Raw genomic sequence first — 27,364 nt, 5'->3', positions numbered from 1 at the left:
TTGGCTTTTATTACTAGGGGGATGGAATATAAAAACAGGGAGGTATTGCTGCAGTTGTACAAGGTATTGGTGAGACCGCACCTGGAATACTGCATACAGTTTTGGTGTCCATACTTAAGAAAAGACATACTCGCTCTCGAGTCAGTACAAAGAAGGTTCACTCGGTTAATCCCGGGGATGAGGGGATGGACATATGAGGAGAGGTTGAGTAGATTGGGACTCTACTCATTGGAGTTCAGAAGAATGAGAGGCGATCTTATTGAAACATATAAGATTGTGAAGGGGCTTGATCGGGTGGATGCGGTGAGGATGTTCCCAATGAAGGGTGAAACTAGAACTAGGGGGCATAATCTTAAAATAAGGGGCTGCTCTTTCAAAACTGAGATGAGGAGAATCTTCTTCACTCAGAGGGTGGTGGGTTTGTGGAATTTGCTGCCCCAGAAGGCTGTGGAAGCTACACCATTAAATAAATTTAAAACAGAATTAGATAGTTTCCTAGAAGTAAAGGGAATTAAGGGTTACGGGGAGCGGGCAGGAATTTGGACATGAGTCTAGGTTCGGAATGGTCATGGCCCTGTGGGTAGTGGAGTGGGCCCAGGGGCCGTGTAGCCTGGTTCTGCTCCTACTGTGTTCTAATTCTGTGTTAGATTTCAGGAGATGGTTTTATTCCTGTTCCTGGCTGGGGTGGAGATCGCCTTCACAGAAGGTAAGTACTGTAGAAAATATAGGGACAGTGATCTCCTGGAAGAATTTCGATCGCCTAGATGGGTCGGAGAGGAATTTCCCAGATTTCTTTCTCCCAAATTGGCCATTGGGTCTTCATCTGGTTTTTCGCCTCTCCCGGGAGATCACATGGGTTCGGGTGGATGCAGAGTGATAGAAGATTTGAGGTTAGGATCAGATCAGCCATGATCTTATTGAATGGTGGAGCAGGCTCGAGGGGCCGACTGGCCTACTCCTGCTCCTATTTCTTATGTTCTTATGTTCTTATGTTCCTTAAGTACCCTAGGATGTAGACTATCAGGCCCTGGGGATTTATTGGCCTTCAATCCCGTCAATTTCCCTCACACCATTTCTCTACAAATACTGATTTCATTCAGTTCCTCCCTCTCATTAGACCCTATGGGCTAGATTTTCAGTATAGACAGTTTTGGGGCGCTAACCTTAGCGCCCGCCCGAAGTTAGCGCCCGCCCCAAAGTAGCGCCCCGTTGCCGGAAATTCAGTGGCTTCGCCCTAAGAGGTTGGTGGAGCGCTAAAAGAGGTGTTCCACTACTATCTTTAGGCGCTAAGCCGGCGGAGCAGAGCGCAGCGCCCGAGCTCGGGCGCAGCGCACGGCAGACACTCTGGTGCCAGTGAGCTCTTAAAGGGGAAGGGTGCATGTGTTTTTTTAGGAGGAGGAGGAGGAGGAGGAGGAGGAGGAGGAGGAGGAGGAGGAGGAGGAGGAGGTCGGAAACATAAATACACCATTCACAACAACACACTGGATCCTTCCACACAACACATGCAGACTGCCGTTTATAGTGCAGGAGGAGTGCCCTTTAATTTGCGCTCCCCAGGGTGTGTTGCGTTCCATTTTACAAACGCTCTGGACGCCAGCCGCACAACGGGGCGGTCCGACTGAAGTTTGGATTCGGGGCGGCCAAAGGGCGTTGCACGAGGATGTGACGTCATTTTCTGCGCGCGCATCCGGGCGGCCGCTAAACTTTGCGCCGGCGCTAACGGGCAACTTAATTTGGGGCGGGGCGCAAACTGCGCTGCGCCCGGGCGCTACACGAATAGCGCCCGAAAATCACTTCTCTTAAGGCGCTAACTGCTGGCGCAAGCAACTGAAAATCTAGCCCTATGTTCCCTGACATCTCAGGGAGGTTATTTGTGTCCTCCTTTGTGAAGACAGAACCAAAGTATGTATTTAATTGGTCCCTGATATACCTATCAATTCATCCAATGAAAAGCGACGAGTTAAGAAAGTAACTATAGGTTTTTATTGGCTAAATAACAGAGCCCACCCTCGTGGGTGATCGGATCCAACAAGGAGGAATACCAGCCAGTCGACCACCTTTATACCTGGGCAGGTAGGTGGAGCCGTGGGCGGAGTCAGCAGTGGTCAGCCCAGGTATAACAGCGTGACAAGAGGCGACCTCATGTAGTGATACAACAGTGTAACAGTGATAACCATAGTGTAACGATATAACAGTGGAAAACATAGTGTAACGATAGTGAACGATAAAAGTGGTTTACCACAGTCCCCATTATAAATTCCCCTGATTCTGACTGCAAGGGACCTACGCTTGACTTTACCAATCTTTTTCTCTTCACATATCTATAGATATATATCTATAGATATATATATATTTATATGATTCTTTGTTAGTTCTGTCATTTTTAATGGTTCCAGGTTATTTAGTGTCTGTTAAATCTATTCTATCTTCAGATTTCATGTTAATTTGAAGGAGGAGTGTTTCTGTGTATATTTAGCTGACTAAGTGGACCAAATTGTGTAAATTGCATATCTCTCTGGTTACAGGTTTGAATGTACGCAGAAATCATTAAACAACTATTGTTACATAGGATTTGTGTATTGCTGGTAACTTTAAATGAGCCCTTTCAGAAGTACTGTAGCACTTCTGCATAACCCTCATAATAGCTAAAAAAATATAGAGCAGAAAATGTTGCAATTTTAGAATTCCTTTAAATCCACTTACTCAGAATCCACTTACTCAGAATAAGATATTTATGGAAACTAATTTGCATGCATCTGATCAGATGTGTGTTTTAGACAAGATATTCAACGAAAGACAATGAAAATGTACCACTGAGAAATAAAAGCCCGCAAGAAAGCTGAGCCTTTTATAAACCATTGCACCACATCCTGCAGCAGGTTCCCTGGGCAGCAGAATACAAGCACCGGAGGAGAGAAAGTAGATCATTGACAGGCAGACTGATCATACAGCAAGAATGTCAGCCCCTATAGCATAATTGGCTTCTGTAGGATAGGCCAACCATAGATGAAGTATACCACACAGTGCTTCACTAGCTGGATAGCTAAGCTCACAGGCAACCCATGGCCTGAGGGTCACAGGTTGGGAACTCCTGCTGTATCACAGGTGCTGTGGAAACGTGGGATATTCTGAAGTTTCAAGTGAGCTTTTTTCTCCAACAGATTTTACTGGTGCACAGGTGGGTTAGAGTGAATCAGACTGAGAAATAGGCTGCAAAGAGATTGACAACAGACAGCATAGTCAGAATGGACAAAAGAAGGATACCAAAGATATGAGATAAGAAAGAGAATTAATTAATAGAAAGCGAAGATAGGAGTAATTTTTTTAAATTAAATATCCTGATGTCGGAAATTGTTCAAAGTGTCTGAAATTGATTCTGGTCTATTTCCCTCCCACACAGATCTGAAACATTTCAACTGTTACAGAAATCAATTAAGGGTCTGACAATTGTGCCAAATGATATATGAACCATAGTAATCCCAACAGGAAATAAACTACTCTATTCCAGTCCTCGCATCTTGAATTATCTGTCTTTCAAAAATTGATGAAAAGATAGAGGCCTTGAAGCATCAACCTGGAAAACATTCATAGCTCTCAGACAGAGGTGACCACTCATAGGGACCACATGTATTGGGATTGCATTTTTAAGGTGCCACAGTGCAGAATGACTAACTTACTCTCCTCCAGCCTGTACAGGAGAGTGACATTAGAAAAAATATTAATGTTCTGATTCTTTTTGTCATCCAAACTTTTGCATAGCAACTGCTAATATTTTGAAACAATTATATTTTTGTGCCGCAGCTTAAATGTTTAGGTTCCATTCCTTACCTGTTTATACAATGTTTTAGATAGCATCTTCAAAACTGTCCAGAAGTATAATTACAAAAGTAACAGAGGCCGCAATGATGTTGGATACCCCTCATTTGATCCTGTTGAGTTCTCTGCTTGCAAGATTATATAATCCCTTTAAAGTTACAGATTTAAAAAATGAAAATAAAAATGTGATGCTGAAAAGAATTGTTGCCCACTGGTATTGGGATTATGCAGCAGTCTACAATTCAGATCACAACTAGTATGGTGACAATTTGGCAGAACTTCCGGGTGTAGACAACAAGACTGAAATCAAGCCTGGGTTCAAGCTTTTCCCTATTACTGATACCCTGCTGTAGTACAATTAGAAGCATAAGGAAGCTTCTCAAACAGATATCTATATAAGACTATGCAACAATAATAATTAAATAAACAAGAAAGAAAAACAGCTCTTAAAACTACAATTTAATTATCAAATCATGAAAACAACAGTCTAAAGGCAAAAGACCATTCATGTTGAAACATAAGGAATATCTACAAACCCTGCTTGGGTGTGGCTTTCTGGATCTACAGTCCTCTTACAAATTTAAGTAAACACTTCAGGGAAAATATTTCTGGATGGAGGGGTTTAATTAACTGATCCAGTTTCATTCTCACTGTGCCTGAAGGTTTCTGACAGAGGTACCATGCTCCATGTGTACTGCTTGGAAACAACTCAGAGACTAATTACCCCGTTAGCAGAAGATGTGAGGGCAGAAGATGTGAGAAGTAATTGGCACTGAATCTAAGCAGGTGTCTCACTTGCACTTAGATGTCCTGTTAAAGCTGGATTGTGTGTGAAAAGTCATTTGTCCTATTTATTTTTTAGAAACCTTGGCCTAGAAATTCAGTTGGTTGCGCCAGCCGGTAGCGCCTTAGGAGGAGGAGATGTTGGGCGCTAGGCGGCTAGCGGCCGGGCGCAGCGCGATCTGCGCCTCTCCCCAACTTCACTCATGGTTTAGCGGCGGCGCAAAGTCTTTGCGCACGCTCAGCTGCGCGCGCAGGTCCTGACGTCATTTCCTCGTGCAACGCCCTTTGTGCGCCCCAAACCGGAAATTCAGTCGCAACGCCCTATTGTGCGCCTGGCGCCCCTAGCGACTGGTAGAGGGGAACGGTTCTCAGTCGATGCGGGGCGCGGGGGGTGCAAATTAAAGGGCACTCCTCCTGCAGTAGAAAAGGCTGCCATTTCGCAGCACTCCTTTTTGAGAGACGGATCTTTGCAGAGAGACAAAGGTAGAGAGCTTTCTGCTTTGGCTAAACACTCGGACAGGTACTTGTGGCTTCAGGCCACAGCTTTCCACTTGTCTTTGTCTTCAGTGTCATATCATTGTTTGCAAACATATAATGGGGGCTGCAATGGGTGCAAACGCTGGCCTTCTCCATTGCATCCAAAGGGCTCACAGACGCCGTGAGAGAGTGGCAGTCCTGGCTAGACGGAGAGAGGGCAACAGGCGTCGGGGAAGGAGGCCTTACCCACCCAGGGTATACCGCCAGCAGTTCTCCTATCTGAACATGTCTGACGAGCAGTGTGTTCGGAGGCTGCGGTTCTGAAGGGCGGTGGTCACTGAGATCTGCAACCTGCTTGGCGGTGATCTGCAGCCACATCTGAGGAGCAGGACGTCTCTGTCGGTGGCAGTGAAGGTGACGGTGACTCTCAACTTCTATGCCACCGGCTCCTTCCAATCCGCTACTGGGGACATTTCCAACATCTCCCAGTTCGCCGTGCATTGCTGCATCCGCCAGGTGACCAATGCCCTTTTCAAAAGGAGACGTCAGTTCATCTCCTTCTCCATGGCCCTTGTCAAGCAGCAACAGCGTGCAATGGGCTTTGCAGCATTCGCGGGCTTCCCCATGGTGCAGGGCGCCATTGACTGCACGCATGTGGCTTTGCGGGCACCTCTGGAGAATGCCGAGGATTACCGCAACCGGAAGGGCTACCATTCCCTCAACGTTCAGCTGGTGTGTGACCACAGGCAGCTCATCCTAGCTGTCAATGCCCGCTTTCCAAGCAGCAGCCACGATGCCTTCATCCTGTGCCAGACTTCTGTGGCAGACATGTTCCAGGCCCAGCCTCACCCACGAGGATGGCTTCTCGGGGACAAAGGCTATCCTTTGTGTACCTGGCTGATGACCCCGCTCCGTGTGCCCAGCACCCCTGCTGAAGAGGGATACAACGACAGCCATCAAGCGACCAGGAACATCATTGAGCAAACAATCGGCGTCCTGAAGCAACGGTTCCGCTGTCTGGATCGTTCTGGTGGAGCCCTACAATATTCGCCGGAGCGAGTCTCCCATTTCGTGGTCGTGTGCTGCATGCTGCACAACCTGGCTATCCGCAGGACTCAGCCACTGCCACCAGAGATTGGAGGACCATCTGAGGAGGAGGAGGAGGAGGAGGAGGAGGAGGACCAGCACAGGAGGGAGGCAGAAAGTGCAAGGGCCGCCCATCGGTGGCTTATTGAACGTCGGTTCTAGGCCCCCTCTCAGGGAATGGCTTGTGCCAATGTCACCAGATGAATGTAGCCACTCCACAAGCCCTCAGCCGAGCAGGGCAACCAGGACTTGGAAAAAAAAGCATGCACAGTGCGATTTAAGAACATTTATTTATTGGAAAACTCTGCCCTTCCCACATTACAACCTCATGGAGAGAAGTCCCCTCCAAAAACACAAAACGAACAGTCTCGGCCTTACAAAACAAAGAAAGACACCAGTCTCGGCCTTACAAAACAAAGAAAGACACCAGTCTCGGCCTTACAAAACCACAACTACACCAGTCTCGGCCTTTCAACAAACACAAAGCATTTGGCCAGACCTTCTACTTTTTGCCCTGCGAGGGCGATGCCTTTTGCATCCGTGACTGGCCCCTGCCCACCCTGCAGCTCCTCCTCAATGGGACCCCAGTGGCTGCAGCAAGGCTGGGGGAAGGCTGCTGAGGGTCAGATGGCGAGACGCCAGGTGCCCTTGGGGGTCGGCCTGCACCAGCTCTGGCCCTGGAGGGTCCGGCTGCTGACTGCTCCAACTCTGCTTGGGTGGCAGCAGTCTGTCCAGCGGCTCGTGGCAGCTGCAATGGCGGAGTGGCAGTGTCGGCTGCAGGAATGGTGCCAACCTGACAGATCACAGGTGCTCCCTGGTCGCCTGAGACATTGGCACTCGCACGGGCCAGCACTGCAGCATGCGCAGCAAACAGCTGAAGAACAGACTGCTGGGCGGCGAGTGCCCTGGCGATGCCTGGCCGATCCAGCGAGGGTGGCAGCAGTTAGTGCCCGTGTGGCCCTGGTCTGTGTCCGCATGACACCAGCCAGTGAATGAACGGCATGACTGAGCACTTGGCTCGAAGCTGCCTGTGCTGCCGCGAAGTCCTGCAGACTCCTGGCCTGTGCTGCACTGAATCGTTCCAGACTCCTGGCCTGTGCTGCACTGAATTGTTGCAGACTCCTGGCCTGTGCTGATCCGAATTCCTGCACACTCCTTGACAGAGACTCAATGGAGTCAGGCATCCTTGCCACTGCAGCCATGAGCTCATTGTGCCTGCGCTCAGCCTGGACGGCCATTTCCTCCAGGAGCCGCAGCTCCTCTGCGCTCACCATCACAGGACTGGAGGCCGCACTCACCCTCTGGGGAGAAGTCCGCCGAGCTTCCCCACCCCTCCCACATTGCTGCAGGCCGCTGGGCCCCGGAGCTTCACTCTCCTCCGACCCTTCCCCCCGGCTCCCCTCCAGGGAAGACGTGTCCCCTTCATCGCCATGGGCTGGCGCGGCTGAGGGTGGCACTGATGGGCCGGCTTCCTCTTCCTCCTCCTCGAATTCAGAATCGCTGACAGTGGCAGCTTGAGGGCCCGCCTCCTCACCTGGCGATTCACCATCTGAAAGCAGGGAGGCACAAGAGTTGCTTTAGAGTGAGGACAGGGCGGCAGCGAGGGAGGCATGAGTGCTGCCATGCACTGCATTGGTCGGTCAGTGGCAAAGGATGCTGATCTGAGGCGCAAGTGGAAAGAGAGAGGTCAAAAAGGTGATGCCCTCACCATTGCTGCCCAGAACAGGGTCGGCATCTCCACTGGCGACGGGGCCAATCAGCCATCCTGCCATAATGCGCTCCACACGCTGGTCGAGGTCGGAGAACTCTTTGACGTCAGGACGGCCTCCCCCGGTCTCACGTTGCTTCCTCCGGTTGTGCGCCACCTTGGCCTGCAAGAGATAGGACGGCCTCTAAGTACAGTGTGAAGCCCTGACCTTGTCTGCACTGTCTCCCATGGTGGACTGGCCCTGACAGTGTGAAGCCCTGATCTTGGCTGTACTGCCTCCCATGGTCGAATAGCTTGTACAGTGTGTAAAGTGCTGAATGTGCAAGTGGTTTTCATGACAGTCCCATAGCTGCTGGATGAGGGCTGGCCCTTAGGGCTTTCAGGTCCCTTTGCCCATAAACTGAGGTGCACATGCAGGGATGAGGAGGACACTGGAAAGGGTACTCACCCTGACAACCCGAGTGAGGTCGTTGAACTTTTTCCGGCATTGCACAGGAGTCCTGGCAACCACGCTGTTGGAAGTCACCCTGTTTGAGACCTCCCTCCAGGCTTTCCGGTAGGCGCTGGGCAGCGGCCTTCTGCCACCCTCTGGGAACAGAACATGGCACCTGCGCTCCACTCCGCCAACCAGCACCCTCAGGTCACCCTCGCTGAAGCGCTGCGCTCTCTCCCTGGCCTTCTCCATAGCCCTGGGCATTGCGCAGATGAAGCAGAAGTGGTCAGGCCTAGCTTGAGGGCTGCAGTGTGCAGGGCGTTGCAGGCAAACAAACCCACCCTCCCCCTTTAAGAGCTGACCGGCGCCAGAGTGTCTGCCGTCAATCAACAACTCTCCGCACCTGCGCTGCGCCCGGCCTCGGGGGTATCGCTCAGGACCGCCGGCTTAGCGCCTAAAGATAATAGTGCATCACCTGTTTTAGCGCAGCAGCAACCTCTTGGGGCGATGCGACTGAATATCGGCGAAGGTGGCGCGAACTTGCGCCGGGCGCAAACTTTAGCGGCCGCCCGACTTTAGCGCCCCGAACGTGGCTATACTGAATTTCTAGGCCCTTGTTTTTCAGTCAAAGGGAAGTAGCTTTTATATGATTCAGAAAAACAATTAGCTCTATGTTGCAATACAACCAAAATCAGTCAACTTAGAAAGAGTTTGCACCCTCTCTTAGCAGAAAGTAGGCTCAGCACTCCCACTGATCTGTGTGAGAAAAGGTCTTAATTAATAGTTACTGGTTCTTATGCTTTTTGCATCTCCAGCATTAAAGCTTGGTTGGGTTCTGTAGAAGGGTTTCAACCCAAAATGTTGACTCCCTCCACGGATGTTGCCTGGCCTGCTGAGTTTTTCCAACGTTTTCTGTTGTTATTTTGGTTGGGATCTGACAGCTTCAGCACAGTGGTTGACTGAAGTCATTGAATAGTTAAGAATAGCATGTTCTGCAAGCTTCTATCAATGTGCACAATCTTAGCTGTACATCTTATCTTAAGTACAGGTACATGGAAGTTTTTGTAAACAAAGTGGTCTTCTTAGATTTCACTTGAAGTTAAAATGGAAAGGATTATAGAAACAGACACAATCAAGATCCAGCACTAATCATGCCATTGTATATACCTCAGTTTCAAACCCGATAACAGGTTTCCATAGAATCATGAAAGAGTCCATTTAGGGCTAGGGGCTAGGGTCTCGGGGCTAATCTGAATAATCTACTCTAATTCTATTCTCCTGTGATTTTCCTGTACCCTTTTTCAAGTATTTATCTAATTCCTTCTTAAATGTCATCATTGACTTGGTTTTAATGGATGCTTGTGGTGATGCAATCAATTTTCTAATAACTGTTTCAGTGGAAAATAGCATTCTAACCTCCCCCAACTTATGCTTCTATTTTGTAAGAGTGTAGGAATGGCTAGATTCCTAACTAAAGGACTGGGGTCGAGTCAGTCTATCAAACAAACGATGTTTAATACTATTCAACAGAGTTTAACACGAAAACACAGGAGAACTAAATTACAGGTCTGTACTCTTTGCTGGCTCCACGAGGACTGGCTAGGGCGGCTCCCCAGCCTGACGTCATGACGTCATCACGTTTTCACGTTTTCCCGCCGCTGGAGGATCACGTGATCAACGTGATGACGTCATCGCGTTTGATCTCATTCTTAAAGGGACCCCGCTATGTACATGCAATAATATGAACAAAGATACAGATTCATTCTGTAGCTAATAATTTGTTAAAGATAATTATGTACATTAGATCAGAGTCCCCTGGTGGCTCTGCCACATGCGCCCCCCCAGAATTGTCTTTAACAGTAAAAGTCAATCGACTAGGAGGTCTGACAAGCCTGTCAGAGCGACTCCTGTATTCTTAGAGTGGACGTTGTTGAACAGCTGGCAGGCTGGTGGATGGAAGCCTTGGGTCTGGCGTGGATGCAGCGGGAGGTCGACCACGTCGTGATGGCTGTGCGGTCTCTACTGGCCGGTCGATGTCCAGGTGTGCCGGTTTGAGACGGTCAATGGATATGTGGTCGGGTTTACCACCGATGTCTACAGAGAAACTCTTGTCGCCTGTCTCCAGTACGCGAAAAGGGCCTGTGTAAGGGGCCTTGAGTGGATCCCTATGGGCATCATGACGAATGAATACAAATTCAGCATTCTTTAGCTCCGCTGGTACGTGTGAAGATGGAAGGCCGTGATGCGAAGTTGGGATAGGCGCAAAAGCCTTGGCTGTTTCCTGGTGGTTGCTGAGTTGGTCGGCTGTGGACCATAGCTCAGTTGGAAGCAGCACGAAATCTCCCGGTACGCGGAGTGGCTGGCCGTACACGAGCTCCGCGGCGGACGATTGCAGGTCCTCTTTGGGTGCCATGCGAAGACCCAACATGACCCACGGAAGCTTATCCACCCATCCGGCGCCTTGGAGGCTGGCCCTCAGCGATGCCTTTAACGATCTGTGGAAACGTTCACACAAACCGTTTGCCTGCGGGTGATAGGCCGTGGTACGGTGAAGCTTGGTGCTGAGACCCTGGGCCACAGCGTTCCAGAGCTCGGAAGAGAACTGTGGACCGCGGTCTGAAGAAATGTCCGCCGGAACGCCGAAACGTGCGACCCACGAGGAGAGGAATGCTCTGGCGACATCAGCGGACGTAGTAGACACCAAAGGAACTGCCTCTGGCCATCTAGTTGTACGATCGACCATGGTGAGGATGTGTGTGAACCCCTGTGACGGTGGAAGCGGCCCGACGAGGTCCACGTTGACATGGTCAAATCGACGTTCTGGTACTGTGAACGTGGCCACTTTTGACAGACGATGCAGGTGTTAGCCCAGTCGTGGATATCCTTACACATTCCTCTCCAGACGAACTTAGCCGACATTAATTTTTGAGGTGCCTTCACGCCAGGATGGGAAAGCCCATGTATGGCGTCAAAAATTTTGCGGTGCCAGGCAACTGGAACGATCGGGCGGGGATCTCCCATGGAGACATCGCAGAGTAACGAGGTGCCTGCTGCGTGGAATTGCACATCGGCCGGTTGGAGGCTAGAGGTGTCGGTGCGATACGCCTGTGTTTCAGGGTGGGATGCCTGATCGGTGGCCATGAGGGCATAATCGATGCCCAGCTGGACCGCCCGTACGGTCGCGTGAGAAAGGCAATCAGCTACCAAGTTGTCCTTGCCAACTACGTGTTGGATGTCTGTCGTGAATTCTGAAATGAAAGTTAGCTGTCACTGCTGTCGAGCCGACCATGGTTCAGCGGTCTTGGCCACGGCGAAGGTCAGTGGTTTGTGATCTACAAACGCAGTGAATGGACATCCTTCTAACAAAAAACGGAAATGGCGGGTAGCCAGGAACAGCGCCAGTAACTCCCGGTCGAAAGTGCTGTATTTGCGTTCATTGCGCCGGAGTTGGCGGCTGAAAAACGCCATTGGTTGCCACGTCCCGTTGACCCACTGTTCCTGTACGGCGCCTATAGCATAGTCGGAAGCGTCGGTGGTAAGGGCGATGGTGGCACCTGGCAGAGGGTGCGCCAACATAGTTGCACTGGCTAGAGCAGTTTTTGTGTTGTTGAAAGCGTTGTCCATTTCGACCGTCCAGGCTATTGTATCCTTTCCAGCCTTGCCTTTGAGGGCCTCGTAGAGGGGCTGCATGAGTTGTGCTGCCTTCGGTACAAAGCGGCGGTAGAAATTCACCATGCCCAGGAATTCTTGAATAGCTTTGGTGGACTGCGGCCTTGGGAATGCCGTAATTGCTTTGACCTTTGATTGCAGCGGAATTGCGCCCTCCAAAGTAATGCGGTGGCCCAAGAAGTCAATCTGCTGTAGGCCGAACTGACACTTGGCCGGGTTGATTATGAGGCCATGTTGGCTGAGGCGCCGAAAGAGGGTGCGTAGATGGGAGACGTGTTCCTCTTTGGTAGAGCTGGCTATCAGGATGTCGTTGAGGTAGACAAATAAAAACTTAAGATCCTGCAGGACCGAGTCCATTAGTTGCTGAAAAGCCTCTGCAGCGTTCTTGAGCCCAAATGGCATCCATAGAAACTCGAACAGTCCAAAGGGAGTGATGACTGCAGTTTTCTGGATGTCCTGCGGGTGTACGGGAACTTGGTGGTAGCCACGGATGAGGTCAACCTTGGAGAAGATTGAGATTCCCGCCAAATGGGCGGAGAAATCCTGAATATGCGGGATCGGGTACCGATCGGGAGTAGTGGCGTCATTAAGGCGTCGGTAGTCCCTGCATGGCCGCCATCCACCGCCAGGCTTCGGGACGATGTGGAGAGGCGAGGACCAGGGATTATTTGACCGGCGAATAATCCCCAGCCATTCCATCGTGGCAAACTCTGCCTTCGCAGCCACAAGCTTGCCGGGTTCCAGGCGCCGAGCTCGTGCGTAAACTGGAGAGCCAGTCGTAGTAATGTGGTGTTCGACACCATGCTTAGTGGCCGAGGAGGAGAAAGTGGGCTTGGTCAGCTCCGGGAATTCACCTAATAGGCGAGTGAACTCGTCCGGTGAGGGCAACGCGCAGGAGACAGTGTGCGACGTTGCGGATCTGCGGAAGCAAGGGATGGAGTGAAAGGTGGCTGCGTTAATCAATCGACGATTTCTTACATCCACCAAGAGGCTGTTGGTGCATAAGAAATCCACACCGAGGATGGCTTGCAAAACCTTGACTGTGATGAATTCCCACTGAAACCGTTGCCCGCCGAAGCACACCTGGACCCGCCGTTTGCCAAAGGTACGAATGGCTCCGCCATTAGCTGCTTCGAGGGAGAGGCCATGCCTCCCAGACTGAATATCGAGTGCTGAGGCAGGAAGGATGCTACACTGCGCCACGGTGTCGCATAAAAAGCGCCAGCCCGAGAGGGAATCTAGAATGTAGAGGAGCTTCCCGGAATTTCCAATCACCATCGTAGCCACGGAACGTCCCTCAGACTCGGTCCTCCTTTTCTGGAGTTGCTGCTGGTGTTAATGTTGGGTTTTTTTTAGGCGCGAAACTGCAGGGAGGGCGGCAGCCTCTGGCTTTCGCGCCAAAACGGGCGTGGTAAAAGCACAAGCCGGGGGATGGAGGCATCGGGGCAGCATTCGCGGGGGAGGGGTGCCTCATGGCGGCGCAGGATTGCTGCGTGACTGCATAAATCGTATCTGCTTCTGCAGCAAGTGCTGCGCAATCTGCGGCTTCCGATCTGGCGAGGGCAGCCTGAACCTGCTCGGGTAGTTGACTCAGGAATAACTCCCGAAAGAGGAAACATTGTGGTTCGGAGCCAAAGAGTGTGAGCATCTGGCTCATTAACTCAGATGGCTTGGAATCGTCAAGCCCAGGCATAGCGAGCAGTCGGCGAGCACGCCCCGTCTTCGTGAGCCTGAAGACCTGTATTAACCGCGCTTTAAGAGTATCATACTTGCTGTCAACTGAGGGGTTTTCGAGCAGGCTGATGATCCATGAGGCCGTGGAGCTGTCGAGTGCGGAGACCACGTAAAGGTAACGGGTCTGATCCGCAACGATGTTTCTGAGTTCGAATTGTGCTTCTGCTTGTACGAATCAGGAGGCCGCCTGTTGTTCCCAAAACTGTGGGAGCTTCAAAGCCACGGAGTTCGCTTCCATGTTTCGTTTCGCTTCGCTTCCTCCGCGAAAATTGTTCACGAAAATTCGGGGTCACCACTGTAAGAATGGCTAGATTCCTAACTAAAGGACTGAGGTCGAGTCAGTCTATCAAACAAACGATGTTTAATACTATTCAACAGAGTTTAACACGAAAACACAGGAGAACTAAATTACAGGTCTGTACTCTTTGCTGGCTCCACGAGGACTGGCTAGGGCAGCTCCCCAGCCTGACGTCATGACGTCATCACGTTTTCCCGCCGCTGGAGGATCACGCGATCAACGTGATGATGTCATCGCGTTTGGTCTCATTCTTAAAGGGACCGCGCTATGTCACAGAAATCACAGAAACCCCACAGTGCAGATAGAGGCCATTTCGGCCCATCGAGCCTGCACTGACACATATCCCACCCGATCCCCGTAACCCCTACACCAACACATATCCCACCCTATCCCCGTAACCCCACATATTTTAATCCCCCTAACACTAAGGGTCAATTTTTATCATAGCCAATCAACCTAACCTGCACATCTTTGGACTGTGGGAGGAAACCGGAGCACCCGGAGAAAACCCACGCAAACACGGGGAGAATGTGCAAACTCCACACAGACAGTCACCCGAGGCTGGATTCGAACCCGGGTCCCTGGCGCTGTGAGGCAACAGTGCTAACCACTATGCCGCTATGTACATGCAATAATATGAACAAAGATATAGATTCATTCTGTAGCTAATAATTTGTTAAAGATAATTATGTACATTAGATCAGAGTCCCCTGGTGGCTCTGCCACAAGAGGACAGTATGATAGTTAGGGACCATAACTGATTACTGGTTAAATTGAGTCTTTACCTTTTCAAGGATCACAACATAATGGGCTTTGGGAATGTCTGAGTCTAGCTGATGCCTGGATTAAAATTCCTTGTTTTCTGCTTTGGCATTTGCAGACCTCAATAGCTAGGATGATTATTTTTTTGAATTAGAAAAATATATCTCATACTTTCTTTTGAGTTGCAATTCAAGACCTCACTAGAACTACCCTTGTATGAAAGGAGACTCTGAGGCTAGTTAGGGAACTACACCGGGATGCTGAGCTACTTTGTCAAAAACACATACCACTCAGTCATAAGATGGTGAATAAGTACAGCAATGCTCTAAATATAGAATTGTTTATTCACAGACCTGCATTCACTGAATATTGTCTTGGCTCGCTCTGAATAAATAATGATAGAAGTGGGTGAATTACATACTGATATTAACTAGCTGGTTGACTTTTAGGTTAGCCAAAAATGTCCATCAACATCAAACATTGGCATTATTAATTAATCCCCACTGTCCAAATGTATCTTTCAGTTATAGTGTATTTTACCAGTTTATTATTCTGTCAAATAAAAGAAAACATTGCTAAAAAACATTTTATATATGTTTCAGTACGAATATCCAAACACAGTGGGCCAGATTTTGCTGTGAAACTAATGATGAAACTAACAGCGCTCACCGTTATTTATGTACAAATAGGACAGCAATTTTCAGCGACCACACATGTGCAGTTAAACACAAAAATCTGGAAGTTGCTGTCTGAGATGCGACGTTGCTCTGTAAGCTTCCCGAAAATGGCATCTCGCCGTCTAGCTCGCCATTCAAATGTATTGAACGGCATGAAGTTCCTGTACTGACATCATAGATTTGGACTAAACTCGCCACAAAAAGTTAGGGCTTGTCCATTCCAGTCTAAGTACCCCTTTAACGGTGTGATAAGTGTTCATTACTGCCAAACAACCTCTCTGGCACTGAAAATTATCTTTTACAAGTATGGAGTCTCATTCCTTCAGCTTTTAATTATAGTTGGAGATTTTAAAAATGTAAACAATTTTTCTAACTTTTTCTTTCTGTCTCTTTTATCTCTCTCTCATTATCCAATATTTCTTTCCCTCTTTATTTTGCTTTCTGTACCTGATTTGACATTGATTTCACTATTCTAAATGACACTTCCTGGTTCAGACTTCTCTGTGCATTAATGATTCTTCAATATAATTGGTTACGGATATACACAGTTGCTTGTCCTGTTCATCCAGGTTGCAGATCCCCTGTAGAGGGTGTTTGGCTGATTGGGTTACAGCAAGTTGCCATGCAAAACCCCATAGAAAGTCTATGGGCAAATGCAAATCTAATGAACGGCTGGTCCCGTTTGTTCGCCGCTCACATCAAAATCTGGCCCCATGTTTCTTTCTGATGATTAAATGGAGAATTTAAACAGTGCCAGCATTGATCATATGTAAGCAAGGCATAGTAGGGAATGCAGATATCTGGACACACTTCAGCAGCATTGACCTTGATAGAGTTTAGCAATTTAACCTGCATCTCAGAGAACTAAAATCATCCTCTCAGCAGCGGTTCATGGGGAGGAGTCCTCTCTACTAAGAATTAGGTTTGAACTTACGATCCTTGTCATTCATCTATATGTCTTTGATGTTCAGCCTCCATTGGTGTAAGGGACTGTCTGTAATACTCTCAGTCAGTGCTCTTTTCTCAAAATCCTTAGTGTATCTGATATAATGTTACATACTTTCAGATTAAACTGTGTTACTGCGCAGTTCAGGTCTGAGCGTTTAGACCCACACAGTGTAACACACGGCATGCACGTACACTGCCAAAAAGAACATCTTTCATAATTAAAATCAGTAACGTAAGAATTAACTCAAATTTCTCGTTTCATTACAATTCCAAAAAATCCATGATAAATTTAAAATCATGATGAAGGGAGTCTGAAGAGAAACTAAAACCCTGTTTTTGAAACTAGATTCCAATTTCTGGTCACTAATTTCTGATAAGAAAAAAGATCTTATACTTTTTGACACATTTATTGTGCTTTTTTAAAAGTAGCAAGCACCATTGAAGCTGAGAGCCTGAACTGGACCGCATCTAAAGCTTCGGGATATACTCCATGAGTGGGATAAAGCTTCCAAAGGGAAAGATGAAAGTGTACTAGAAGTATTAATTGACTTGCTACTCACTGGAAGTAAAACTCAACATGAGCAGAGGCACAAACAGTCAGTAGCGGATTGGCTGCCCAATATACACCCTACTCGATTTACCTTTCCATTGAGGTGATCACATGCTCCAAGGTTGACTGCAGAGTGTCGATGCCACGTGCGGGAAGCCACAGAAGGTGGTAGTGGACTTCTCCACACTCTTTGATATGTTGCAGAAACTCCATGGCAGTCCAATGCATTCAGCAATTGCTGGTGCACAGAAAGCATTTTTCTTTTAAGTCTGCATCTTTGTCCTCTTCAGCAGAGCTAGGACCTAAGCGTGCCCTCCAGTGAGCTCTTTCCTAGATGTCCTTTTACATGCACTTGCTCCTGTTACCTTGTGCTTGGTGAATCACCCAGTGCAGACCCATCTAGATCACTATGCCACAGGGCCTGCTAACTGCTGTGCTGGTGCTTGGAAGGGTCAGCACAAGTGATGGTGTTCTCCCCCTCTGCCTCTGTGGCTGCCTGGCTCAAGTCATCTGAAGTGTTAGATCCGTGATTCTGAGAGTATGATGTTTTTCAATAACTACACGGATACTGTAACTTAACAATCAACAGGTATATATTGGAGTAGGGTAGTCTCAAGACTGGGGGTACAGAGGCATGCTCAAGGCTTATATACAGGTGTGGTCACTGCCGGTACTACAGTATACAGGAGCTGTAAAAGTAGTTCTCTCTTAAAGGTACATACACTACAATTCCTCCCCTTTTAGATTAGCAGTACCCATAATATTCAAATAACAATTAACACTTTAACATGTACATTAAACAACAATAGTCCATTTATACATTCAGTCTTTGGGGCGGCTTCCTGATCCTTTCGGGATAGCGCCTTTCCTGAGGTTTTTGTTCTTGGTGCGGAGGCGATTCTGGCCCCTTTTCGTCGGTTAGTTCATTGGTTTCCACTGCTACTGGTTCGGAGGTAGATGCTACCGGTATGTCGGGTTCATTCCCAGGTACGCGAGACATGGGGTTGACTCGTTCCTGTGACGCTAAGATCTGATCGACGTGGCGTCTCACAATGTTCTCCCCGACAACCACTGTGTACATTAATGGCCCCTGCCTTGTGCATATCGTTCCGGGTTGCCATTTCTCTGTTCGGTAGTCACGGGCCAAGACTGGTTGTCCTACGTTGAAGCTCCTTGTTGGCTTCTCATTGATGTGCTGGAATTGTTTATCCTCAACATTTCTTCGCACATTTGGTCTGAGCCAGTCCAGACGAGATCTCAACCTTCAGTTAAAGAACATTATGGCCGGGGTCTGGTTGGTAACTGCATGTGTCACGTTTCGGTAGGCTAATAAGAAATTGTCCACCTTATGCTGTAGTGGAATTTCATCGTCGCACATGGCCTTTATCGCCTTCTTAAAGGTTTGTACGAACCTCTCAGCCAATCCATTTGTGGCTGGATGATACGGGGCGGATGTGTAATGCCTTACCCCATTCCTTCTCATAAATTTTCGAAACTCTTCGGACACAAACTGTGGTCCATTATCAGAGCAAATCTGCTCTGGCAAGCTGTTCCTGGCAAATATGTCCGTAGGACTGCAATCGTTTTCTCTGTAGTGGTTGAGGACATTTTTATCACCTCAGGCCATTTCGAATGAGCATCCACTGCTATTAAGAACATTGGCCTAGAAATTCAGTGGGCCTTGTGCCCACTTAGCGCCTAAAGAGGTCTTTTGCGCCGACGGGGTGGTAGCGCGGAAATTGAGTGCAGCGGTATTGGCGGTGGTAGCCGTTAGCGCTGCGCCGGGACCGATGACATCATCGGAGTGCGCGGTGGCCCGTAACGCCCCGAAACCACGCCGATCCCCATATTTATTTGCGGCCGCCTCCTCCGAAGCGGGCGCAAACAGCGACCAGAAAACGGGGCCGTCCTGCTGCCATAGTGGGGCGCTTTAAAGCGGAAGGTGCGGCCGGCCACTTTTTCGGCGGCCGCCTGCCCGCACCTCCTTCCCCGGCCTCCTCCACCCCCCCCCGCGGCATTGCCGGCTGGTTTCCGTGGAGCCCGGCACTTCTCCGTTCTGCCGGGCTCTTTTGCCGGCACTCGCGATCGGGGCTCCGGCCGTTGCAGGCACCTCCCTCTTAAGAGAAGGAGGAGGCCTGCAGTACCGCAGCCTGCTGCACCGCATCGGGTGGCGCTGCGGCAACTAGCGCGCCGATATTCAGTTGCAGCGCCCCAAACGGGGGCGGGCACACCCTGGTATAGCGCCCGCTTCTGAATTGGGGCGCAGAAGACGAATATATGGCGTGCGCTAATGCCTCCCCACCCAGCGCTAACTTTTGGGTGCGAGCGAGCTGCCCGCGCCCAAGTGAATTTCTAGGCCATTGAGTCCATGAATGGACCAGCGAAATCAATATGCACCCGTTGCCATGGAGAGGAGGGTCACTCCCATGGGTGTAGAGGGGCATGTGGTGGTGCATTTTGGACCTTCTGGCATCCTGAGCAGCTCTTGGTTAGGTCTTCGATTTGTTGATCGATTCCCGGCCACCACACAAGCCCTAGCAAGGTTTTTCATTTTCACTCCCCCCAGATGACCTTCATAAAGCTCATTTAGCACTCTCTCCCTTAACTTGGGTGGAATCACCACTCTGGATCCACACATCACTGTCCCCTGGCATACTGACAGCTGTTCTCTTCTGGATGAGAATGTTGGCAACAGTGAGTCGCCATGTGTTGGCCATCCCCTCACCGTCAAATCATATACCCGAGACAGCGTCGGATCATTGCGGGTCTCCTTCTCTATATCCGCGTTCGTTACTGGCAATCGTTCAATTATTGACGAATAAAATATCTCGATAGGGTCCACTGCGGGTGCTTCCTCCACAGTAGGCAGTGGCAGGCGCGATAGCCCATCAGCGTTTCCATGCTGTTTCGTACCTTTATATTCTATTTCATATTGATTCGCCCCTAGAAACAGGGACCATCTTTGTAACCGTTGTGCAGTCATCACTGGAATGCCCTTCTTAGGATTAAAGATGGAGACAAGTGGTTGGTGGTCAGTCAGCAAGGTGAACTACTGCCCATGCAGATAGTGGTTGGATTTTTTTACTCCCCATACTAGGCTGAGGGCCTCCCTGTCAGTCTGGGCGTAGTTGCGCTCGGCTGAGGTTAGTGACCAAGACGCAAAGGCTACTTGCCTCTCCAACCCGTCTGGGAATTTGTGCGACAGCACCACTCCAATACCATAGGGTGATGCATCACATGCCAAGCGAATCGGTAGTGCTGGGTTGAAATGGGCCAACACCTCTTTTGATGTGATCAATTCTTTGCACTTCTGGAAAGCTCGTCTACGTTCATCATTCCACTTCCATGGTACCCCTGTTTGCAGTAGGGTGTTCAGTGGGTGTAATACTGTGGACAAATTTGGTAAGAACTTATGGTGGTAGTTTACCAGCCCGAGGAACGACCTGAGTTGTGACACATTTTCCGGTGCTGGAGCCTTGACTACTGCCTCAATCTTTTCAGGGGACTTATGTAACCCCTCTTCATCGATGACGTGGCCACAATACGAGATCTGTTTCTGGAAAAACTCGCACTTGTGGCGATTAGCTCATAGCCCACATTCCTTTAATCTGGGGAGCACCTTCTCCAGGTTGGCGAGGTGATCACTGTCATTTTCGCCCGTGACCAGGATGTCGTCCAAATAACACTGGGTCCCTGGAATCCCTTGCAGGACTTGATCCATCGCCCTTTGCCAAATAGCCGGAGCTGATGCTACCCCGAACACCAGCCGGTTGTATTGGTAGAGACCTTTATGAGTGTTGATCGTGAGGTATTGTTTCGAGGCTTCTTCTATCTCCATTTGCAAGTACGCCTGGGCTAGATCAATTTTGGTGAAGCATTTACCTCCAGATAGCGAGGCGAAAATATCCTCAATTCGTGGAAGCGGATATTGTACCGTGTGAAGGACTGGGTTCACTGTCACCTTAAAATCCCCACAGATGCGGACCTTCTTTGGTTCCCCAGGCATATTACTCAACGACCTCTTCATTACAGGAATGATGGGTGTAGCCCACTCGCTCCAGTCTACTTTGGACAGTACTCCTGAACGTTCCAACCCTTCCAGCTCTGCTTCGACGGCTGGTCTGATCGCATAAGGCACTGGTCTGGCCTTAAGAAACTTTGGGCTTGCATTTTCCGCTATTTTAATCGTTGCTGTTATGCCTTTTAGTGTTCCGAGTCCCTCCTGGAACACTTCTTTTGCGTCAGTTAGCATTTTTGACAGTCGTCAAGGTGTGACGTCGTCATCCTTTTTGGCCTCAACCTTCAGTGCCTGTATGGAATGCCAATCTAATTGTATCTTCCGGATCCATTCACGTCCTAGCAGTGGTGGTCCTCCATCTGGCAATACATATAAGTCCATTTTAGGTATTTCCTGGCCTTTGCATATCACTTTCACCCTTATTTTTCCTTTGTGGTAGACTTTTTGCCCCGTGTACGTCTTCAAGACAATCTCTGTAGCTTTCAAGGGTATATGTGAAAATAGCCACTTGTAGTCCCTTTGGTTTATGACTGTTAGGGCTGATCCTGTGTCCAATTCCATTTTCACTTGGACTCCGTCTATCTTGAGTGTAACCCAGATAGTCTGGTGATCCTCCATTTTGGTTACCTTATGTAGTTTCAGACAACCCAACTCCTTGCTTCCGGAGTCTGTGTCACTTTTCTGTTCGTCTGAACTACTGTCCATCACATTGTGTACCTTTTTGTACTTCTCCTGTGGAGATTTCTTGCTGTTGGTTTTCTTCCCAGACCTGCAGACTCTTGCTATGTGTCCTGCTTTTCCACACTGTCTGCACACTTGGTCCTTGAGCCAACAATCCTTCTGGTCGTGTGTTGTTCTGCCGCAGCGATAACACTTCCCTGTTCCATAGGACATTTCATTGGTGCCATATTCTTGTGGTCTCCGTTGTATCTATGCAGCGCCCCTTGCGGCTGCTTCATGTGATACTGCCATACTGAAAGACTTGTCCAGCGTAAGATTCTTTTCTGATAGAAGCCGTTTCTGGGTTCCTTCACTTTGAAGCCCACGCACAAACTTGTCCCTTAACGTATCTGCTAGTCCCACTCCAAACTGGCAGTGTTTCGATAGCTTGCGCAGTTCCGTTAAGTACTCAGCATTGCTTTCGTCTTTGTGTTGGTTCCTTTTATGGAACTTAAATCATTCTGCTATCAGCAGCGGTGTGGGGTTTAAGTAGTCCTGTAGGATTTCTACTATGCTTTCGAAATTCTTATTCACAGGCTTCTCTGGGGTTATTAGGTTTCGCAGTAACCCATAAGTTTTTGCACCCATGGAATTTAACAAAACGAGTGCTTTCCTAGCATCTGGCACTTCATTCGCCCTGCAGTACACCTCAATACGTTCCACATATGTCGCCCAATCTTTGACTTCATTGTCGAACGTAGGGATACTGCCACTCTTTGGCATCCCTGGGTGTGATTTAACTGTCAAAAATGGCATCTCCCGCGCTTTCCCTTCTTCTCCGCTGGCACAAAATGGCGTCTCCCGTGCTTTCCTTTCTTCCCGCGCTCACCCTTCTTCTCCGCTGCGGCTTCTAAAAATGGCGTCTCCCATGCTCTTCCTTCTTCTCCGCGGCTCAATGGCGTCTCCCGCGCTCTCCCTTCTTCTCCCCGTGGACACTGTTCAGCCCTTGAGCCCTGGCTGTGCTCTGCGCATTTTTTTTTCTGTGTGCCTTTCCCGTTTCCGCCGCTCGGTCCTGAACCCGGCTGCTGCTTTACCCTCTCTCTCTCCATTATGTTTTTCCTCGATACCGCTCGGTTTTCAACCCCCGGCTGCACCCTGTGCGCTTCACCCTCTATCCTACCCCGTCGACGCTGCTCGGCTTCTTCTCTGCCGTCGGTCGGCTCCAGCCGCCGCTGTCCGGGAAGGGTCTGTGCTGTACCTGTCATCAGTCTGTTGCTGATCGTCGTGGCTGGGGAACCAAGCCCGGCTCTCCACAGCCTCCCCTGCGATGCTCACTCTCTGCCGGACGACTGGGCGGCTGCTCGTGGTCGACGCCCATGCCTCTGGCCTCGACCTTCCTCCACCGCCCTGCCGGAGCGAATCCTCGAAGGGAAATGCAGAGCTGCAAGTAGATTCGAATCGACACTTGTCGCCACTGTTAGATCTGTGATTCTGAGAGTATGATGTTTTTCAATAACTGCACGGATACTGTAACTTAACAATCAACAGGTATTTACTGGAGTAGGGTAGTCTCAAGACTGGGGGTACAGAGGCATGCTCAAGGCTTATATACAGGTGTGGTCACTGCTGGTACTACAGTATACAGGAGCTGTAAAAGTAGTTCTCTCTTAAAGGTACATACACTACATGAAGGACCTAATTCAAAAACACTGCATGCAAGTAATGACAATATGCAAGTAGAGGCTACACTATTTGATGGCAGTGAAATAGAAAAGTTGTTACCATGAGTTAGTAAGACAAATGAAATTGATCGCATCATTTGCATTGTAGTGTTAAGAAATAACATGAAGTGCTTTGCATAGCTTTTAATCTTGCCTTTACCATTTTATTACAGGTTTCAGCCTATCTCTGAATATTCAGCCTGCACTCACCATGTTTGTAATGTATTTTGTAAATTATCGACCAATAGCAAATGGCCTTACCAGGGCAGGAAGTCCAGTTCTTCTCAGCACACTTGCCCCATTCTGCTAGGTCCTATTCAACAATTTTGGCTGGCTGGGTAATTTCTTGATCCTGGGTGAAATATTGCTCAATTGCTACGTGGCTGCAACACTCCAAACCTCTAGGCCTGCTCCTGGCCGCATCAAGAAACAGCAAGACAAGGAGGTCAATGGTTCAGGCAAATCCTCCACTAACAGTGGCTCAGTGGAGATGGTGACTCCAGAGGCTGTGGACCTATTAATTGGAAAGCAAAAGAAAGGCTGCAGTCAAAAATATCACCAGCATCTAGATCTATCATTCTTCAAACACAGGGGTTTCCTCCTCTAGCTCTCAGGAAAAGTTCTCATGTTCTTTGGTACCTTTGCTCCAGTTGTATTTCTGACTGCCTATGAAAAATATATTGGTATTGATGAATATTCAGCAGCATTCCTTCTTTCTGTTCTTGCTATTGTTGATATGATTGCATGACCTAGCACTGGGCTTATTGCAAGTATTGAACCCCTTCACCCCAAATTACACAGGCCTGGTTGTGTATTCCACCTTTTTTGGAATGTCACATGGCATGATCTGTGCAATGTTGTTTGAAACTCTCATGGACCTTGTGGGTGCTCCTTGTTTCTCCACTGCCATACGATTTGTGATCATTGTCAAATGTTGCCCAATGCTACTAGGACCGCCCATTGGAGGTAAGCTATTCTCTGCATCCAGTACAGGAATTCTGTTCTGTGAATACAAAAAAACACATACAAATTATAAGCAATTAGAAAAAAGTAAGACACTGTAATGAGATATCTTACTAGAGTGAGATCTTAAATACTTAGTGGATGAAGAAATTAAGCAGTGTAAGAGCTAATAAACCTAAAATCTACTCAGAAAAATCTAAATTATGGGGAAACTTTCCTCTGTGCATAGGCTGTAGTGAAATTGTAAACTTGTTTTGTAAATAATACATGTACAATTACACTACACCTAACACATAGAAGAAATCTTACCCCATGAGCATATCACTTGATTCCAATCGAAGCAGTATTAACTTATATTTGACTAATTATTTCTGGGAAATCAAACTCAAGTGAACATTATAAATGTTAGATCAAAGTGACTTTAAGGGCTCGATTTTGCCAGGCCCGAGGAGGTGGGATTGGGGGCGTGTGAGGTGGTAAAATTGCAAAAAATGGCAGGCGGGCCCAATCCCGCCTCCGAGCAATTTTCCCAAATGCGTGTTTTCTGACCCCATTTCCAACCCGCCTCCAAGAGGCGGGATAGGCCCTTAAGGCCCTTAACAACCACTTAATTGCCTCTATAAACCCATTTTGAGAGGCCTTTCTGATTTAACCACTTTTCCCACCTGCTGCACATCTCCTCTGGAACACGCCAGTGTAATGATATCAGCAAATAGAGATGGTATTTGCCTGTTCGATTATGATGCCTTAATAGCATGATTGCATGTATTGATTGCTTGTGCCTGACCAGCAGAGGGCATGTGACCGAGAGAAGCAAGGCAGTTAGTTTAGTTTCGGTTTCGTTCTAGATGCATCACAGCATCGTGTCTCCTGTAAAAGCTGTATAAAAGAGTTGAACAGACTTTAGATTAAAACTCATTCTCTTTCATAAATGTCTCATCATTGAACCCACAAAGAAATCAATACATGGTGTCAGAAGTGATTGAAAGAGATGAAGAGAAAATATCTGAAGTTAAATCAGCTCTCCACAAATTAGCAAGCCAAAAGAGAACATCGTTGCTTACCATTGGAGAATAGCTAACGAAGTGAAAAATGGAAGGTTTACACCCACCGGCGACGCTTCAGTTGACAGGTAATGTGGCTGAAAATTGGAGGAGATTCAAACAACGTGTGGGGTTGTATTTATCAGCAATCGGAGCTGACCAGAAAAGTAATAAAGAGAAATCGTCAATGTTCTTACATGTCGTGGGTGATGAAGCACTGGAGGTGTATAATAACTTCACATTCGCTGCTAATGGAGACAAAATGAAACTAGATAAAATAATGGAACAGTTTGAGGCCTACTGCATACCTAAACGTAACGTGACGTTTGAGAGGCACAGATTTTTCACATGTGTACAGAAAACGGGTGAGACTATTGATCAGTATGTGACTGAACTGAGAAACAGATGCAAATCGTGTGAATTTGGGGGACTGGCAGACTCGCTGATAAAAGACAGACTGGTGTGTGGTATTCCGGATAATGGTCTAAGGGAAAGACTGCTAAGAGAGCAAGATCTAGACCTGGGAAAAGCCATAGCACTGTGTAGGGCTACAGAGACTGTGAAGTTGCAGGCAAAGGAGCTGTTCAGTGACAATAGCTGCAACGTGGATGCAGTGAGAAAGAACGGATACAAACCGTTTAACAAAACGAGCGCCAATGTGAAAAAAGAGGCGTGGCCAGCGAACGAAAATGAAAGGGACAATCGAAAGTCATGTAGTCGATGCGGTACACAGCATCCACCAAAAAAGTGTCCAGCATATGCTAAAACATGCAATAGTTGCAACAAAAACAACCATTATGCCCGTTGCTGCAAGAACCAAGTGCAACAAAGCAAGGTCCATGCAGTAGGTGAAAGCGACATAGAGGAGTTCTATGTAGATGTTGTGTCTGAAAACAAACAAGAAGAAAGAGACTGGATGTTGACACTAAAAGTGAATGACATACACATTCCATTTAAATTGGATACTGGAGCACAAGTTAATGTAATATCAGAGATTGATTTTAAGAAAATTAGACCCAGACCAAAGATACATGGAATAAAAGTGAAAGTGACAGGATACTCAGGTACTGATATACCAGTGAAAGGAAGATGCATTGTCAAAGTAACACACAAGGACAGAGAGCATACGCTAGCATTAATCGTGGTGCCAAAGGATGTGCAAGCCATACTAGGTTTAAAAGCCTGTGAGAGACTGAACCTGGTAGAGAGAGTCCTCGTTGTGGAAAGCGAAGGAGAGACAGTCTATGATGAACTGAATGTTGCGTACACACCGGGTAAGCTGATGTATACAGCAGACACGTTGTCCAGAGCTGTTGACCCAGGAGAGCCCGCAAACACAGTGAAAAGACTGAACTACAAGGGAAAAGACAGTGGAACTGACTTCTACCAAAGCATGCTTGTATACCGCACAACGTCGCTCGAGTGTGGTATGTCACCAGCCCAACTCCTGATGGGACGTCGGCTAAGGTCAAACCTACCCATCCCGGAGAACCTCCTGAAAACAAAAGAGGGGGAGAAAGTGAGGAAGTTCAAAGAACAACAGAAAGAAAAGCAAAAGTACTACTATGACAGAGGAACACAAAACCTACCTGAACTCCACACTGGTGACCAAGTAAGGTTCAAAGGCAAAACAAACACATGGACTCAGAAGGGAACTGTCCTGAGTGAAGTTCAACCAAGATCATACACCATTCAGACAGATGAGGGTGCTGTTCTGAGAAGAAATCGTCGAGATCTTCTCATGGGACCAGCCACAGCAGGTCAAGAGACTGATACTGTTGAACAACCTGATCACACAGCTGAGAACACATCATCTGAGGCAACAACTCAGATTCAAGGACAATCAATCAGAAAATCCTCAAGACACGTGAAGCCTCCTGAGAGACTCATTGAGCAAATTTAAGGACTATTGTTATAGAAGGAAGTAATGTTATCTTATTCTTTCTTCAAGTTCTAGTGTATTGACATATTTCATGTGAACACACAAAGCAAGGTTAAAAAACCTTGATCATGATAAT

The 27,364-nt window shown here is 48.1% G+C and overlaps 1 pseudogene; it reads left to right on the top strand.

Annotated features, from left to right (window-relative positions):
* The first annotated feature begins 23,509 nt into the window (after positions 1-23,509).
* The window catches only part of LOC147111035 (monocarboxylate transporter 2-like), a 119,470-nt pseudogene continuing 115,615 nt past the window's right edge, over positions 23,510-27,364 (top strand).

This window comes from Somniosus microcephalus, chromosome 11, assembly GCF_052327205.1.
Source record: "Somniosus microcephalus isolate GS21.2 chromosome 11, FLI_Smic_1.0, whole genome shotgun sequence".
Lineage (NCBI taxonomy): Eukaryota > Metazoa > Chordata > Chondrichthyes > Squaliformes > Somniosidae > Somniosus > Somniosus microcephalus.
Note: the sequence above shows the minus strand (reverse complement) of the source record. Positions and strands in the feature narration are given on the sequence as shown.